The sequence below is a fragment of the Alosa sapidissima genome, chromosome 9 (genome assembly GCF_018492685.1).
Source record: "Alosa sapidissima isolate fAloSap1 chromosome 9, fAloSap1.pri, whole genome shotgun sequence".
NCBI lineage: Eukaryota > Metazoa > Chordata > Actinopteri > Clupeiformes > Clupeidae > Alosa > Alosa sapidissima.
This window is the reverse complement of record NC_055965.1, coordinates 3,826,830-3,843,549: the sequence shown is the minus strand read 5'-3', so window position 1 is coordinate 3,843,549 and position 16,720 is coordinate 3,826,830. Positions and strand designations below refer to the sequence as shown.

Below are 16,720 nucleotides of genomic sequence, written 5' to 3'. Positions count from 1 at the left end.
TGTACTTCAATTAAGACACGCCAGATAGATATTAAAAGCTATACTCCAGTGCCTTAGGATAGGATGTGGTGGAAATGTGAGAGAAGCTGACAGTTCAATCAGAAACTCATATGCTCCCCCCCCTCCCTTCATTTCTTCAAGGGGTGTGCATCCCTCAGAATAAGGATGATATATTTCATGGAGATAAGAATACAGAATTGGAAATTATAGGTTCCATGCGGTCTGATGATGGTTTTGGGCACAAGCATTCATTTCCTACTGAACCAGAATTTTTAAAGCATCAGCTTTATCTTTAAATAAAAGGATTTATCTCAGATGATACAACATTTGTAATAACTACACAACTGAAGCCCGGTGCAATGCTTGCCAGAAAGGAGATGCTAATCCAATAAGATCTGAGAGGCTGAAATGAAGTGAAATGAAACAGTCCTTCAATGCAATTCTTTACCAATGGTTCCTTAATGAATCAATGTTTGGATGTCATCCAACTCAGGAGATACATTAAGGAGAGCCGAAGCTGTTCACAAACAGAAGTATGCTTGCAAAAAAAAAAAGCTTCATTCAAAAGACCTTTGCAGAAGCACACAGCATATTATTCAAAGGAAAATTGAGAGGCTTTTTATCTTTACAACGAAAATATCAGTTTGTCAAAGACACACAGTAAACACAGCGCTGACAAAAATAGAGAACCATTTCAACTCTGCAACTTCACATTACATATTATTTTAAATGAACAAGGTGAAAACTTAGTCTAATAAAGGTTTCAAAGCTACTTTGAATAAATTACCGACATTGAATCCTGAATGCCATAGCCTACATGAAACCATACATACATGTTTTATCTTGCTAATGGGCATTTTTTTCTTAATTAAGTGTAATTAAGATCTTCAGCGAATGTAAACTTACTTATTTCACAGGTAATGTGGAAGAACTAGGAAAGGTACCCAGGCAAAATATCACATTGACGAGATCTGTGACGCAGTTACCTCAGCAAAACAGTCCATGGATAGAAAGCTTTATACATACAATAATACAATCCGTATAATATTTCCTGTTAATTGCTATTTATATAGCAAGGTACGCAGACAGCTTAATTTTGCGACGTGACACAGGGTAATCTCGCCAGAGCTAGTTTGCTTGCTAAGTCAATTAAGGTACGCTCCGACCGCAAAACGGAGACCAATGTCATTTTCAAACGGTGTTAGAGTCAGTCAGGGCAGTTCAGCAAACCCGATTAGCAAAAACCCCGATTAATGGCCGATTGCTTTAGGGAAAACCTAACAAATGTGTCAAATCACTGTGACCGCAACTGTCCTTCAGCCGGGTCATTTAAAAAATGGATTATCTTAAACTGTATCGCTTCCAATTGCAAAGATAGAACCATATTAGATAAAATTGCAAGCTTTCGTGTCTGTCGTTGCAACAGTTTAAAAATTTAACTTTAAAACCTTTAATGCTTACCTTAGTAATCACAAGTTGAGCTTTGGCAGCTTTCAGTATAGAATTGTTGCATGGCAGAAGGTGGTGCAGAAAGGCATTTTCTTGTGCCCTTTCCAAAAAAAGTACCCGTAAGTGACAGATCAGTGGCTAATTCAAACGCATTCGCAGTTAGCTAACGTTTGCTAGCTATCTTTTCAGGATACTGCGAATTTACGCTAAGCAGCTTCATAACAAAAATGCTGCGGTCGCTGATAACTATTCACATAGCAAGAAATGTTCAATACCAGTTTAAAAAATCAGCTTCAAAAACAAAACACGGACTCAAAGCCTTGACGGCACGACACATCACAACACTGCTGTAATCAAGAAAAAATAGCTAGCTACCAAATAATGTAACGTTCGCAAAGTGTCATTAAAGCATCTAGCCAAATATTCCGATACGATAGTTTGCATCAAAAATCGACTGGTATGCAATTTATAGCTAAATGGTGCAAAATAAAGGAGGGCAGTATTAGGCTCTTCGCCGATAACTTGGCATAGGGCAACCGACGACGCTTGCAAGCTAACTCTAGTTTAAAGTGCAAAGGAAATATTTTGTACGCTTGCTAGCTAGCTGAAAAGCTAGCAGGTAGGTTAAACTAAAACAACCGACTGACAACCTGGCTGCAACGAATGCAACTGAAAAAGAAATCCTGGAGAACGAATTCTTGAAATATCCAAATGCAAGTGCGGACAGTCCAAATAAAGCGTTCGCTGAATTCTTGTTGAGTGGCGCTCATGCAGCCATTTTGTTCAAACTAACAACATTCGCTGCCCTCCGAGGAGGAGGAGTAAAACAGGAAGTGGCCCGACGCCCCAACAGCTCTCCACGTGACTCTAGCCGAGCAATGAGCTTGCAAGGTAGTCACTTGAGCACCGCCCTTTTGTATCCTTGGCAACGGTCCAGACTCCAACAACCACCATACAAAAAATAAAAAAAAAACTCTGCTACCCTATCTTGTGGTGGACATCTGCCTAATGTTATCTGTCATACAAAGTTTCTTTTTATTTATAGGTATGGATTTATTTGTTGGATGTCATGTATCCATCCATGGCAATTTCTTGTACAGCCTAGACCGATACTAGGCCTATCAGGAGCAACTAATTCAACTAAAAATGTGGTCAACTCTTTTTTTTTTTTTTTACATCTGAGATGATAACCCAGAAGTAAGTGGGTGAGTGACAGCCATTGCAACTGCTGCTCTTTAAATGTTTTAAGAATTTCCTTTGCCATTGACCTAGGCCAGGGGTTCCCAAACCTTTACACGACAAGGCCCCCCAAAAACCACAAGGTTCTGGCCAAGGACCCCCTCGATGTGTTATTAAACCCATCGACAATACTACAGCAAATCTAAAAATGCATTAAACTAATTCTAATAATTATTTTAGCCACAAGCACTTCGCGATGGAGCATACAGTGTGTAAAAATTGCATTTTGGGGCTTTCTGCTATATGAGAGCTATCACTCTACTATTGATGGAAAATATAATGTTCAGATATGCAACACATTATTATAATGGCATTGTATAAACAACCCTCATAGTAATAGGTATATTTTGATTTTTTCAAATGTATTTATTTGTTGCTTTTATTTTTCCTTCCAACTTGCTGAGGCCCTCAATGGCACCCCTTCGCGGCCCCCACTTTGAAAACGACTGACCTAGGCTACTGAACCATCCTTTATGAAGGGGAAAGAGATAGGCTAATGTCATCCCACAAAGCATAAGCGACAAATGATCAGACATTAATAAATCTGCAGCACTGACAAATAATTACAAGATAGTTGAACAGGCTTGTGTATGAGGATAGAGGCCCTTTCTGATGGGCTACAGTAGGCCTAGGCTACAAAATAACAGGATGCCGGTGTCTCACCCAATTAACTACCTCTGCCATTTTCAAACATTATGAATTTCAGACATTTTCTCCCAGGTATTTCAAATAGTATGCTTTTACTGTCCAATTTGTTTAATTGCTTTCACATTTAAGCTGCCGTTGATGGAAGAGTGGCAAAGGAAAAAAAAGGCCTGACATTCTGATAAGAGGAAATCCAGACTCTGAAGAAACCAGCATTTGCCAATTGGTCCTCTCTTTCTCTGCCGGAGTCTCTCTTTTGTTTTCATTCCAGGATGATGACAAAGCTCCACAGAGGGTTTTCATTTTGAACATCCCTTTACAATCTGGAGAAGTGTTCTTTCTCTGTACACACACACACACACGTCACACACACACACACACATGCAAGTACCCACTCATCTGCACATACCCCTCTTTCAGTGAGTGCTAAAACAAGACCTTCATCTAACTGCTTTGCCTTTTGATACTGCCTGAATGTGGGGACCAGCCAAACCCAGAGAGCAATGGGCCAGCTCCTGATCTGTGCAAAGCCTCCTTCACCAGTCATTAAGTCCTAGACACCTCTGACATCCTGTCTGGTGCCAAATGATAGATGGGCTTGTGCAGTGTATTGATTATGAATAAGGAAATGCTCTCTTGAGTCTGAAGATTACGCCCGCCAGTGATCAAAATGCAGACGGTGACCACCACGTTCATGCAAGTTGACATTTCCAAAGGCATGACTTGACATATGCAAAATGACAGAGGTAATTATGCCAACCCAGAGCTCCAAAAAGACAGAGATGCTGCGGCTTCGAGTCGACACAGTCCCCCCTGCTCTCCCATTAGTGGACAGCACCTTGCTTCCTGTCTCAGAATTTATGAGGATATCAAGGGAGGAACAAGGACACGCAGAACAAATAATCCTGCCCTCTCCGAAGAGCATTACAGCCGTGAAGTTTAGGCCCCCACATGGAGGAATGATTAAACCCCTGTTGTTTTACACGGGGTGACATGGATGTGATAATCCATAAGGCCTCATAGTACAGCACTATAAAATAAAAATTACAAGCTCCCAGCAAGGGCTGTAAAAGCATCTGTCACTGCAGTTGCGGAAGGACGACAGTGGGAAGAGCAGAGATAGAGTGTGACACACACACACACACACACACACACACACACACACACACACACACCCTGGGATGGGGCAGAGTGAGTGTTTTCATTAGACTCGGTTAAAGATAAGGATGAATTGCCCTCAGGAAGAGCACAATAAAAACCCGAGGCGAGCAGCCGCTGTTTACTGATGCAGCGTGGACCTTGGCCACAGTGTGACCCTGCTGCTTCTCCTACAGGGCTCAGATGGGGGTGGAGGAGGGGGGTGAGAGAGAAATAAACAAACCACCAGGCAGAGAAGGGAGAGGAAAGGGCTGTGCCAGCCAGGGTGCCACAGTGGTGGTGGTGGTGGTGGTGGTGGTGGTGCTGCTGGTGGGGTTGGGGAGCGAACGCTGCTGCTGCTGCTGTGAGTGGGTGGAGGGGGGAGCAGAGCAGCGGAGCAGAGCAGCACCGCCATATTTGTGAGCTGCTGTAATTTCCCTTGGGAGAAGTGTCTGAGGCAGGTAAAGGCCAGGGAGAAACGGGAGTGGGAAAGAGTGAGGGAGCGAGGGAGGGAGGGAGGGAGGGAGACAGAGAACAAGAAGGGAGAGTAGAAAGAGAGTGAAAAGGAGAGATTAGGGAGAATAATGTGGATTACTAATCAAATCTAAAAAATCACACCAATAATTTCTCATTTTATAGCTTTAGGTTCATCAGGATAAAGCTCTCTTAAGGCATTACATTACGTGTACCTGTGATGTCAAGTGTCCTCCCTCTGTGAAAACAGAGAAGATTTTTTTTATTCATGTTATTTGCACAGCAGTTACAGTTTTGACAGAAAGTGGTTCATCATGGGCGGATATCTTGCCCTTAGAGTCTATTTATGTAATCACTTCCTGATTAGAGATGCTTTGAAGCAGCTAATTACAGTTCAGCTCACAAAATGACCATTTCTCCAGTTCGGCAGCATTAGCATAGCAAAGCTCCTCTCCACACAGAAGAATGCCTACTGGTCAAACTAATCAGCATCATTAGAGGGCAAGTCAGCATCTTTACAACGTTTTAATCACAGTAGGATCTTCCAGTCAGCTCATTGCTCTGCGTGAGTATGGCTCTATTTCTCTCTCTCTCTCCCCCCTTCTGTGTGTGTGTGTGTGTGTGTGTGTGCGAATGCAATATTAGCGAGACAAGAGCATGTGTGAGTGTGTATGTGTGTGTGCACTTTCCCCCTCTCTCCCACAAACTCATTACAGAGAATAAGATCAGCGTGGATTTTATGGTGTTTTGGGAACTGACTGGTTAATCAGATTTATTGCACACTTAAGCTTAATTGATTGCCTTCATGGGTCCAAATGAATAATTAAGTGCTAACAAGCATAGTTTCTGTTTCATCAACCTACAAGCTAGTCAGGGAGATGCTAATGACCCACAGGGAGGGGTGGGAGGAAGACCTGCCAATCAGCCTCTCATGGCCGTCCCAGTGTGGTGGTGCTCTAACCTGTGTAAACACCCACGAGGAGCCCAGAGGTCTATTAAGACGATATCCGCATATCCTCTGCAATAATGATATGAGTGCATTATTACACAGCAGATGGCATATTAAATGTGCTAATGTCATTCCCAGTGTGCAAATGTCATTGCAACTGCATGTGTATGTTTAGGCTGATTTTCAAAGGATAGGTGTTGACCGACCCAGTGAAATAGCCAGGCTGCAATGAGACCCAAAACACTGTGAGGGTGTCACCGTGGAAACAGGATTACACCCATCCCAGCTGACCTTCAGTTGCTCTTGGCCAGATCAATATGAGCATCAATGCTGAAGTCCCCCCACCAGATTAACCCAGTAGAATCAACTCCCAGCCAACACCTTCCCTGGTAGCGCCCCATCGATCCAGCACTGTGGACTCATAGAGCCACTGCATGTACTGACACAAGTGTTGACTGGAGTGGGCTTTTGGACAGCACTCTCTTGGGGGGGGGGGGGGGGGGGGGGGTGCACTGACACTCAAGCATGTGCACACACACACACACACACACACGCATACACACACACACACACACACACACACACACACACACACACACACACACACACACACACACACACACACACACAGTATACAATCGCAGCAATAACATTACAGATGTGTAAAATCACACATGAGCACACAAATCCAAGCATGCATGCAACACAAACAAAAGACCATGTAGGCAAACAAACACAAACACACGGTGACACTCTACATGTTCACCGACCAGGGCTGAGCTGCTCCAATCAATAACAACATGCAGACTTCTTTGGCAAAAAAAGGGCAGTGCATTACTTCCACCTCCCCGTGTAAATGTTACGGGCATATCCAAAGGCGAGGGCTGATATTTAGGAGTACATTAATAGAGGTTGGTGATGGGTTAATTCAGTTTCTGTGGCAGGAAAACAGAGGTGCTCTTTGGGCATTCGGGGGTGTGGGATGGGGGCTGGGGGGCGTGGGAGGGGGAGGCCCAGGCAGGGTGTTGTTTGGAGCGATGCCATCCCCTTTCCCTTTGGCCATGTGTCACTTTGATTAATGTAGCTTTCCTCCGAGTGACCCCCAAGGTCAGTGGAGTAGTGGGAGCGCGGTGGCAGGCGGCGGTGCCACGGGATGGGGGTAACGGATGCATAATTCACTCCCCCAAGGAAGCGCCGTGCCACGGCTCTAATCTGAATTGTAATCAAACTGCAGTGGCTTTGCAAGGGACTGGAGGGAGAGAGAGTGAGGGGGGGAGAGAGAGTGAGGGAGGGAGAGAGTGAGAGAGAAAGGGAGGAGGGGGGAGCGAGATAGAGAGGATCGATGGGTAGGGGAGGGAATCACATATGTACATATAGACATATACAAACACACTTACAGACATGCAGAGTTGCATATGTATACCTAAGTAATGTGTTTTATATGTATATAAGGACAGCTATACCCACGCTAAACTGATTATGCTCAATCTCACAATGTCTGCATATACTGAAATATGGTTAGCCATAAACAGTTCACATGTAAGCGCAGACACAGCTTACATTTCTGAGTAGTCCTACACAAAATTCCAATTGCATATGTATACATTCTTAAATATACATGCACGCATACACAAACTCAAACAAATCAACATATCATATGTACAGTATACAATCACACACTCAACAAGCTCAAACACAAAACATCTACCGGTACTAAGTGGACATTAAACCTGCATAATGCACTCACGCAAGTTATTTAGCACACACACACATAGCACTCAATCTGTCACACTTCCTGTGTCAATGACATCATCCAACACCTCCAAACACCCCACCCCCCTCCGTTTTCTGCCCTCTCCCTCTCTTTGGCCGAGAGAGCATCAGCTAGGCTGACTCAGTTGCTCATCACCACAACACATCCCACATGGCAGATCACACTACCTCACTACTTCCTCAAACAAGAGTCATAACAAACCACGCTCTCCTTCTCCCCACACAATGCACTCCTGTCCAAGGACCCAAACACAGAAGGATGATAGGGACCGAAGACAGGCCACCAAGGTTAACAATCAACAGAGGCTTTTTGTGCGCAGTTGATCGACTTTGAGAGATGGAGTGTGATGAAGGCTTTCTGGGCGCGTCATGTGCTCTGTCTTTTCCACGGGCACACCTACATTCCTGTGTAAATGTCACATCAACAGTGCAGCGCTCGCTCCGTCTAGCGCGGCTGCAGCCCCTGGTCAGAGATACTGCACTCTGAGGCACGGGTGTCTGTAATGCTCTGTGCTATCAATATAAGACTGCCTCCTCCAGCCGCCTCGCCTCCCCTCCCCCCTCCCCCCGCTTTTACTCCCTCTCACACTCTCTCCTTTCTTTTCTCCTGCTCCCTATTTCCAGTCAGCACACACACACACACACACACACACACACACACACACACACACACACTCACTCCAGAGCGCCATGAATCTTTCATGCTGCCGCTCGCTATAATCCCTGAGGCGTGCTCCCCTGAGACCCACACACCCGCCTCCATCACCTTACACCAGCAGAGAGGGAGAGGGAGAGAGGGACAGATAAAGACCGAGGGAGAGAGAGAGAGAGGGAGGGAGGGAGGAGAGAGACAGAGGAGGGGGGGGGGGAGCGCGAGAGAGAGAGAGTGAGGGACAAATTGAAGGTGTGCTGGAGGACTGGGTTTCAGAGCTGCAATTACTGGCGCTCCTTTGACCGAGGAGAGAGGTAGGCGAGGAGGCGAAGAAGACAAAGGTATTTTTGTTCTCCTCGCTTTCCTCCGTCCGCGGGGCTTGGCGTGACGCACACTGCGAGGGCCCCGCCGGCTCTGTTCCCCCTGCATCGCCGAGGCTTCCCCACTGAGCTCCAGCAGATAGAGATCTTGATGCTAACTGATAGGGATGTCAGAGGATTGTCACACAAGCCCAGACATCCTTGTGATGTCCTCGCTGGGAGACCAGTCCAGACCACGGAGACAAGAGCAATCAAGGACACACCACCACATCCCTCTCTCTCTCTCTCCCTCAGGAGGGGAAAACTAGCCCGCAGAGACTCTGATGGTTGTGCGCCGCACACTTGAAGAAAATGCAAACGAGGCCATCAGACATTCCGAGGTGCAAACAGATCCCGGACGGTCGCGGTAAAAACATGAGAACCTCGGCGCCGGTGATTTACCGGTTTCGTTGTGAGACGCTGTGGGTTCAGCAGGGCCCTCCGTGCGGCTGTGTGCTCGCTCGTGTGCTCGCTCGTGCCCACTTGGCTCTCTGGAGAGGGGCTCGCGCGGTAACGTACAAGCTCCACGACGAGGTGGCGGTGGAGCCAGGGAGAGGGAGCACATTAATTAACAACACAGGCACCAGCGCCACAATCTCCTCGCGGCCGGGATTAGCTTACAGAGGCTCTGCCACAGATTTACTGTGACACTGATTAAGAAGGGGGTTTGGGGCGAGAGCAAGAGAGAGAGAAGCAAAAGCAGGCATTAAAAGCTATGTCATTAATGCAGCTTGAATTGCACAGGATTAGATTATTAGCAGGCTGCTATACCTTCCCAGGAGGCTGTCAGGTGTCCCCTCTGAGGGAGGCCTCCTCCTGGCTGTGGGAGGTGAGGGAGGTGAGGGAGGCCTCCTCCTGGCTGTGGGAGGTGAGGGAGGTGAGGGAGGCCTCCTCCTGGCTGTGGGAGGTGAGGGAGGTGAGGGCCCCCGTGCTCTGTGACCTGCCCTCTACACTATTAGAGCTCTGCTGAGGGGCCAGCACTCCATACGTGCTCCTGTGTATGCATTAGCGGCACCTACAAAACACAATTACGGTGAGTTATGACCCAACTGTCCTGGTGGGTGGGTGCTGCCGTGCACAGAGTGAGAGCAAACGGGTGGAGGGGGGGGGGGGGTGGAGAGAGGTAGGAGGTAGGGAGGGAGGGCAATGCATCACTGCAGCGTGGCAAACAAGCAGTGCGGCCACGCACCTACAAGCACCCCGGCAGGCTGTGGGGGCAAATGGAGGGGGCAGTGCCAATTTCACGCCTCCCTGCGCTGCATCCCCTGTTTCACTACCATTCTCTAGCGCAACCCCCACAGACCTAACCCACCCCAACCCACGCGCACACACACACACACACACACGCACACCCCCACCCTCCACTCGTGAGCTGGAGTATGACAGCAGCATGGCATGAAGATCCATCTCCGGCTAACAACCCGGCGCCATGCGCATAATAAACTAGCGCCCGCCGACTGCCAGCTGAGGAGCACGGAAGAGTGATGCCCCCCCCCACCCCCCGCTGCAGCGCTCCAGGGGCCCACACACACCACCATCTACCTGCACAAGGACACAGGAGAGGGCACAGCCATATTTAATTACAAATGATAAAAGCAACTCTTTTTTAATCATTTGTCCAACGCCTTCACAATAATTACTCCTGCGCTTTCAAGTGGCTTCTAATTAACGCCGATTACTGCATAATGGCCTCCGCAATTATGTAATGCAGATGTACACAATGTGTTGACATATTCCCACCTGTGCCGATGTCAACTGTAACATTATTCAGTGCATGTTTTATTTATCTATTGAGTTATTTATTTATTCATCTTTTGGCGGTGGCTTTTCAGAGCATCCCACGGCTATCAGAACACGTCTCTTCTTTGTATGGCGGAGAAAGGCAGATTATTTTCAGGGCTTTAATTGCCTGTGATGTTGTTGGTGTTGTTTCTCCCTCTCCCTCCCTCCCTCCCTCCCTCTTTTTCTGTCTCTCCCTCACTCCATCCCCCTCCTCTCAGTGGCAGTGGTGGCGGCTGAGTTGGTAGTGGTGCGGTGTTTACAGCGATGCCACTGAGCCGGAGCGCATGGCTGCCTTTGTTTGCTCAGCCCCACGCAGTGACAGAGATAAGCTCCAGTGCTCACAGCATAGAGCACACACACACACACACTCCCATGGGACAGAGGACCAGGGTGGAGGGGTCGAGGTGGGCTACCACTGGTGTCAACACTGCTGTCTGGCTGGGCCTGTCTGTGTGTGTGTGTGTTTGGAGAGAGAGACGGTCTACCAGTCTGCTATGGACCACTCATCAGAGACATGGGGGAGCGGGGGTGCCCTTTAGCTGGGTGCTGTTGCCGTGGGGACATCTCAATGTCATTGGCAGAAAACACAGAGCTGTACACAACAAAGCAGACGCTTACACACACACACACCACACAGCCAGCGTTTGATCTCCATCATTTGATACAATTGACCCATGGCACCATTACAGAGTTTTGGCAGGGGGTGTCTAGATGGCACTGGCTCCACTCCCGCCACTGGAAAGGGGACACCGGCGGCGGAGTCGGACTGGGTGAGACGGAGGTGTGCGGGACCAGTCCAGCCGACCAGCAGGACCAGATGGACGAGACGGCTGCCACAGACGTGGCGGTGCGAGCGCCAAGCGGCCCTAATCACACTAAATGGACTCCAATGAATGAGCTGGGAGAGCCCTGACCCCACTCTACAGCCGCGTCACCACTTGGCAACATGGGAGCTTCCCCCTATGCTACACACACACACACACACACGCACACATGCCACACACATACACACAGTTACCCAAATTAGCAGGAATTCTCACAAATGGAAATCCATTACGTCAAAATGCTGAAAATGACATATTATAAATGCACCAGAAGTGGCCTATTAAAGTCGAATCAGACATCGTCAATGCATTCATATCGGGAGACCAATCCCAGTTAAGTTAATAATGTGCAATCAATCATAGGTCACTTACCAGAGGGGCTAATGACACAGTGTTAAAGCTGCCCTAATCTGTCCGTCGACAGTGCGCTGAGTGAGGGGGAAATTAGAGAGCTGTAATCCACGAGTGTGTGTGTGTCTGATTGGTGACTATGTGTGTGTGATTGGTGAGTATGTGTGTGTGTGTGTGTCTGATTGGCGAGTGTGTGTGTGTGTTTCTGATTGGTGTGCGGGTGAAGCTTCTCTATTTTCAAGTTTTCTATGCCCTTCATTTTAACACCAAAGTGGGTCCAGATTTGGAGAATGCTGGAGGCTGGGATTAATTGGATTTGGTGCTAAATAGGAAAATGGTGTGTGTGTGTGAGAGAGAGAGAGTGAGAGTGTGTGTGTGTGTGTGAGAGAGAGAGAGAGAGAGAGAGGGAGAGAGAGAGAGTGGGAGAGTGTGTGTGTGTCTCCATGTAGTGTGGCCTGCATGTGGGAATGTATTACACTGTCTTCAGTATACTGAATCAAAAAGACCAGACAACGGTGACACGTATGAAACACATTTCAGCTCCTGCCATTGTCTGAATGACATCATTTGGAGAGCATCCCTTCTCTTCTCGGCTGCCAACTATTGTGTTGAGAACAGATTGAGAACTAATGCACCAACAGGGATCACACAGTGACACACTGGTGAAGAATAACACTTTGGCTGCTCTGAGATTTGAGGGTGTATCACTGACAGTCTGTTTGCGCTGGCATCCTCTACAGGAGCGAAAGAACAGGGGGAGGGGGGGGGTGGAGGAGTGAAAGAGGTAGGAGGAAGAAGAGAGAAGAGAGAAGAAGAAGAAAAAGAAGAAGAGGGGAATGATTCACTTGCACAGTTGGTCTCCCGCCCTGTGTGGAACATGACGATGATGATCTCCTCCGTGTGCCTCCATCTTCTCCTGCCCTGCCCTCGTCCTGCCCCCTCTGGCCACTGCTCTGACTGACCAATCACAAGAGCATTCAGACGATGTCTGAGCCTGGTCACACCCCAGGCCTGCGGAATTAAACTTAAACACCATCCCACAGCTCTCAACATGGATAATTCTGCGCCTATGTCTATGTGTTGGTGTGTGTGTGTGTGTACTGTTGTATTGGTGTATTATGTGTGTGTGTATGTGTTCTGTATTTGTGCTCTGTGTGTGTGTGTGTGTGTGTGTGTGTGACATCTGCATTCTGTTTTCAGAAACCTTCTGAAAGCAATCCTGCCTTTAGGTGCTTCCAGCAGAAGACCACCCATAATCAGCTCCTCCCTTAACAGCTTTGACAACACGATGACGTTAAGGTCAGCTAGAGTTAAGCTTGTCTCTCAAATACACAGATGACACCATACGAGACGGTAACAAACTGAGACGGCCTAACAAAACAATAATGTCCCTAATAAAGACATAATTATGTCTGATTGCAATGTTGCTGCCATCAGAGTCTGGGGGTTTGTACTGCCTCTAATTTGCACTGCCCTTTGCAGAACCTCTCCACTTACCTCTTAGCGTTTCAAACAATGCCTTTAATGCAAACCCATTCACGTGTGTGTGTGTGTGACACACGCACGCACGCACACACACACAGACAGACACACACACACAGGCACACACACACACACAGCTTCCAGCGACACCATGGAGATCTCTCCATTCAAAACCTGTAATTATAGTCTCTCAAAATAAATCAATTAACATGAACATATAGCCTTTAATTTAATCCACAGCTAATTAAAGTGGGCTATCGAGGAAGGAACGGGTGGGGGTGGGGGTAGTGATGGCGGTCGAGCCGTGGGAAGTGTGAGTGTGTGTGTGCATGTGTGTGTGTTTGTGCGTGTGTGTGTGTGTGTGTCTGTGCGTGTGTGTGTGTGTGTCAGTGCTGCAAAAAAAAAAACAGCAGAAAAAGGGGGGCCTCCTTTGTTCTTTATTTTAAGCCACAACAACAATGGAAACCAGAAATAGAGCAAACAGGAAGTAGTTGTGGAAGATGGATGTCCACATGGAGTAAGATGGAGTCGAGGAACGCAGGGGGACAATAGGGAGAGGAGTAGCCCGAGACATTAATGTCTGCAATGCCCAGGAAAGGAAAAATCCTTCCAATACCTGCATGGAAGAAGGGTTAAAAAAAAAAAAACCCTTTGTGCGAAAAGTCCCCTCGCCGTCTCCAGAATGTAATATGTGAGTTTTCCACCTCCCTAATCTGGGTCTATTTGTCGCATCGGCCCATTTGCATGGCAGGCCCGGCACTGCGGCAGCGGCAGCATCAGAGCGTGTTAGCGTGTGTGACAGCCCAGAGAGGGGAGCCGCCGTACACAAACAGGCATCCCGCAATCTGCATCAGCTGGCGTGAGAGGACACGCTGATCGCAATCCCCCCCCCCTTTTTTTCAATTTAGCACCACAGCTGAGCAGGCCATCTCTCTCTCTCTCTCTCGCTCTCTCTCTCTCTCTTATCTTATCTCTTCCTCTATCCGTCTCTTTCATCTGGTCCACCTCTCCGCGACAAATGAAACGGAGTGGCTGTCCAATCCCCCTCAAATTGTTAGGGACATCCAGGGCCTGCTCTTATCGCCGGGGGCGAATGGAAGCATCTGGAACTCCCGGAGCCTGAACGGTTAGACTCGTGGCAGGCAGGCAGGCAGGCAGGCCCCTGCATGGCATAAGCTCCGCTCATGTTGATGGTATCACCCTGTCGAGGTGGACCTGGCCTGATAGGCCCCAGACAGTCGCTGAAGCTTGGCCAGAAGGTTTGGATTCATAAGGCGGCGGTGAAGCATGGCGCATATAACCCCCCTCTCTGAGTCGCCTCTCATGGCCAGAATCGATGATGGGGTCTCCTCTCCTCGTGCGTCCGGCGTCCAGTTCCGCTCAGCCGGACCCCACAGGGCATTTATCTTCATCTGGATCCGTGTTGCAAATGGATTTTTTTTTTTTGGGGGGGGTTGAGGATAGGGAGGGGGGGGGCTGCAGGACAGCAGTAACAGGTCTGCAGATTAAAGGGCCTTTCATTGGCATTAGTGTAATTAAGCCTGGAGATTAGCTCTGTGATGGCATTGATTTCCTCCTTTTCTTCACTACAATTGGGATTTTTTCTTTTTTAATTCCGGCTAACACCCCTCCCCCATATCTCAAGTCTGGTGAGAGACTACGGGCTAGATAACCTTGAATTACAAAGAACGCAAAACAAAAACATGCGAGGAAAACAAGCGGCATATCGCAAAATCGATCGAAATGAACTTTAACACCAATTGCTGCTGCTCGCCTTGAGTTCTGGCTGACGTTAAAGCAAATGGATGATGTTTCGCATGCAGAAGAAGGAGAAAATTAAAATCACTTTGCCCTCCTAATGGCCTCTTGGGCCCATAAAGTCACCATTAATTCCTCAAATCTTATTAGATATAGCAATTATTATTATTATTTGGCTAATTAAATTCCCCCCTGAGTGCCTGGCTTTGGGTCCCGTCAGGTTAGCGGGAATCGGCATAGAGACAGGCTGCCCACGGGGCAATGGGCAGCAGCGCCAATGCGGCTCTCTGAACGTTTCCTAGGCGACGGCAGGCAGGAGATATAGAACCTGCCAAATGGAAAATGTCAATTACAGTAGATATGTAGATATGGTGCAGAGCGTTTGTGTAGCAGGCGGGAGGAGGGCGAGAGAGGGAGGGAGGGAGGGAGAAAGGAGATGGAGGGAGGGATGGGGGAGGTAGATGGGTAAAGCAGAGATGAGAGGCTGCATTCTGTCCACCGCGCTGACAGAGAACGGCTGTCTGCTTCTATCACATTACCATTTCTTTAGGAGAAAGAGCCGCTAGAGGATCATCGAATTCCTCCTGCCCGCCTGCCTCCCCCAGCCTCCACCCCCCACCTATCTTTTCACAGTCTCCTCCACCACCTCTACCTTTGCTGGCAATTCGATTCAGCCTGGGAGATAAGGTCACGCGAGAGAGCAGGGAATAGAGGCGGCCATTCTGGTATAATCCAAACATTGATCTCTTTCCATGTGGTGAGGACTGATTGTAAAACTCCATCACCAGGTGACTCTGACTGGAGCAGCAGCAGGAGCAGGAGGAGGAGGAGGAGGAGGAGGAGGAGGAGGAGGGGGGGGGGGGTGGCTGTCTGTGGCTCTGTGTGCAGTGGGCTGACCAACGACAAGAGAAGGCTATGGCTCTCACGGGTGCTCGGACCAATCATGGTCCAGTCCAGCAAACAAGTTTCATGTTTGAATACGGCACAATTCCCAACCCTGAAGCAATGAATCCAAGCCACTGCACTGCAACTCTCTAAGCTAGTGGTCAAACAATGGCTCTGTGGCCAAATAATGGAAGGGGAGGGGAGGGGGAGGAGAATGGTTGATATGAAAGATCTTTTTCTCCTGGAGGATGGGATTAAAATAGTCAATATCTCCCTGGCATCCAGTTTAATCAGAGACTAATGGGTTTAGAAATGCAATCAAGCAAGCATTTAAACATAAAGAGCCCGCTGCCAAAAATGTGCCAATCAAATTCCCTCGTCTTATTATTGTCTTGTAGCGCACATGGCTCTAGGTTGACCTAGTTCTGATGACACCTTCAAGTAGGGGGGGTAGAGAGAGAGAGAGAGAAAGAGAGAGAGAGAGAGAGAGAGAGAGAGAGTATGGAAATGCTCATACTCTCTGCCATCTCTGTTTGTCAAAGGTGACGGTTGCCTGCAGCTACAAATCATCCTCATTCATTACTGCCTTACGTGTGATAATGGCATCTCATCAGCATTTGCGATACAGTCATCTTCTCACATAGCTATCTCCTCACATGCACCTAACACCTACAGGGAAGAGGCGACAGAAGTGTTGCTGCCTTGATATCATGTAATTAATAAGGCATGTTTACAATATGCTGACACCTAATCACAAATAATTGAATATGAAATATAGATTATGTATATCTAAATATATAATATATAATATGAAACCAAGAACTGCATAGACATCAAAAGAGCCAGGTAAACATTACACATGTCTTCTGTAAAAAAAAAATTATATAGGTAAAATGTTCAAGAAACATCACATATGATTTGACATTCATCTACTGCACATGGCTCTGGCTTAGCCAGGTGT

The 16,720-nt window shown here is 47.7% G+C and overlaps 1 protein-coding gene across 1 annotated transcript in view; it reads right to left on the bottom strand.

Annotated features, from left to right (window-relative positions):
• The window catches only part of tnrc6c2 (trinucleotide repeat containing adaptor 6C2), a 52,788-nt gene extending 50,480 nt beyond the window's left edge, over positions 1-2,308 (bottom strand). Inside the window, 1 exon segment of the mRNA XM_042102975.1 lies at positions 1,462-2,308. The gene's annotated coding sequence lies outside the window, so the exon portion shown is untranslated.
• Positions 2,309-16,720: the final 14,412 nt, after the last annotated feature.